This window comes from Triticum dicoccoides, chromosome 2B (assembly GCF_002162155.2).
Source record: "Triticum dicoccoides isolate Atlit2015 ecotype Zavitan chromosome 2B, WEW_v2.0, whole genome shotgun sequence".
Classification (NCBI taxonomy): domain Eukaryota; kingdom Viridiplantae; phylum Streptophyta; class Magnoliopsida; order Poales; family Poaceae; genus Triticum; species Triticum dicoccoides.
The window spans coordinates 18,489,325-18,492,198 of record NC_041383.1 but is presented as its reverse complement, the minus strand read 5'-3'; positions in this window follow the sequence as shown (position 1 = coordinate 18,492,198).

Sequence of the window (2,874 nt, the reverse complement as noted above, 5' to 3'; positions counted from 1 at the left end):
CGATTTTCCACATGTAAAATTCTCATTGGCCGACGGAACCACGTGTCAGCTCCACGTTGGCACAGGTGTCACTCATCCAATGGTCGAGATGCGCCTATGATATGTTGACACGTGGACGGGCCCAAAAGTGGCCCATAAAGTTTAAATGGGCCGGCCCAACTAAAGGCCCACAAGATTTAGCGGACCATAATGGGCCGGCCCAACTAAAGGCCCACAAGATTTTGCAGACCATAATGGGCCGGCCCAGCTAAAGGCCCAACATCCTCAGTTAAGGCCCGTATGGCTAGTGTCAAATCGGCCCGTCCTAAACTTATGGCCTTTTAACAGTCCGCTAAGTATTTAGACCGAATTACGGCCTGGTGTATTTCCGGCCTGTTAAAGGTCCTGCTTCATTTGTGCCCATTTACAGGCCATTGAAACTTTCGGCCCATAAATTGCCGTGAAGGATTTGGGTCATATTCGGCCATGTCTGACATTCGGCCTGTTAGAGGCCCACTATAGATTTGGGCCACTTTCAGCCTATTGTGACTATCGGCCTGTTAACGTCAGACGAAATCCATGGGCCATATGTGGCCCAACGTCACATCGGGCCCATTAACGGCCCATATAAAAATGACACTAATCAAGCCCGACCGAACTTCCGGCCTATTAAAGGCCCGTGTAGTAGGTCGGCGCATTTACGGCCCGTCCGAATTTCGGCCTGTGAACGATCCGCATTATAAATGGGCCACCATTTCGGCCTGCTAAGACCAGTGGGTTATTTGGCACAATTAGGGCCCAATCTCACTTTCGGACTATTAAAGGCCCATGTTTTTTATGGGCTCGAGATATTTACACCTGTAAACGACCTATTGTTACTGAGGGCCCAAATTATGTTTAGGCCTGTTGAAGGCCAACTATGGGCACAGGCCTACCAGAAAAATATGAAAGCTTATATTGATTTAGGCCCAGATATTTTTAGTGGGCTACATGCAAATTTCAGCCCATAATCAGTTTTAGCGCAATTGGAATGGGCCCGACAAATGTTGGTATGTTGGGCTCCTACGAAGCTTTCGGCCGAATACATTACTAAGATAAACCTACACTATACAAAAATAGCGCCGTAATTACTGTAGCCTTTGGCAGCATCATAAATGTTGTATCACAACAAAATAAATTCCAACCATACACAAAAGGCCTATTGGCTTAAAGTTTACAGTCCTTGCAGATGAAAGCACCGTATGATGTATAGAAGCACATATCATTTGACCTGAGTGCTAATGTTTCAGGCTGTAGAATCTGATGGAGCAGCACGATCTTCACCTTTTTTCCGCCATTGCTCTTGAACAACGAAGCGAATGTCTAATAGTTTGGTTTCAAAACCATTCATATCTTGACGACATTTCTCAACCACTATTCTTGTTTCTGAAACGATGTTCGTTAGGGATTGGACTTGTGTCTAGAGCACAGATATATCACTCTGTCTAGCCGGAAGATTTTGTTCAGTATGCGATTTGGATGAGGTTACCTTGACAACCAACCCAGAATTACGCAAGAAGGTGCTTTTTGCACTGTTAGTGGAGAGATACTTACGCACTGCAATAAGAGGTGACATTGTGCCTGTGGTAGCCTCGTCACCTTCAGGTGGTTGTGGCCGTTCAATCATTTGTTCCATAGCTTGCTGAAAGTTTGAACTTGTAGATTAGTGTACTAGGTAAGTTACTAATGAGACAAAAACAAACAAAGTAGGTTACACGTTTATACATAACTTATTTTGGTGAACTACTGTAATACATTAACATGTATTGTAGTGCCAACTACATAATAAAATCACTTTCGGAACATATGTCCATGTAGCATGCCTAATGTATTGTCTATTTCCTCACATTCGTTGACATCTAAGGATAAAGAGACATGGTTTAAAGTAGGATGAACATAGTATGACATCATTCATATCATGGGCAAACAGATATAAAACAAATAGCCTATTTTATCATTGTGTGCACACATGAACATCACAACTAGATTACAGATCAAGACCAAAAGAATATCCTTCATCTCTTTTAAACCATGTAAGGTGAAATGATACGTTAAGACAACTATGTATAAAAGTGAACATAGTAACTGACATTGGCTGCAAGCCAAGCAGTTAAATGAACACATCACAGTACCAATCAGTTCAAAGGCAGGAGGAGTAAGGACTTACAACATCGGCTTGAACTGGTGTGCTCATGCCCTTCATCTTGCTGGTGTGGAAATCCTTGAAGATTTGCACTGCATTCGGTTTAGGTTCTTTTTGGTCTGCACGGGCTTTCCTCTTTATTTGGAACAAGTCAATATAGATACGATAATATGGCACAGAAAAAAGAAGGAAGTGCCAGCTATTTACAAGGGCCTCGCAGTGTGCAATATAGCTACAAGATCCTGTTGTCTGTTGGAATTTCACTTTAGAATGGTTGGTCTCGTTCTTCAAACAGTTAGCCTAGAAGAAGATACACTTGTAAGGCACATACATAAATACAAGTTCAATATGTGGTCTGATCAAATACATATAGCCTACCTGATACTTTGGATCAGACCAGTGTTTAACAAGGGTTGTCCAGTCTTCATCTGTAATATATTCCACTACAGATGTTTGGGCGATTTCATTGTTAGCTGTGCCTTCAAAGTGAGATTTTCTAAGGTGGTACCGATACTGTCGTAGAGCAGACTGAAAAACATGAGTGCATGCTTTTTTAGTTGCATCATCTTTCAGATCCAACTTGAACCTCATCTGTTGAAAAAAGAATGCGGGTCTTATTAGGAGGAAGCTAGAAAGTATGGGACAGAGCAAGACAATATTACTAATTGTGATGAATAACATTACTTACGGATAAATGGTCAAGGAAGGTGTTA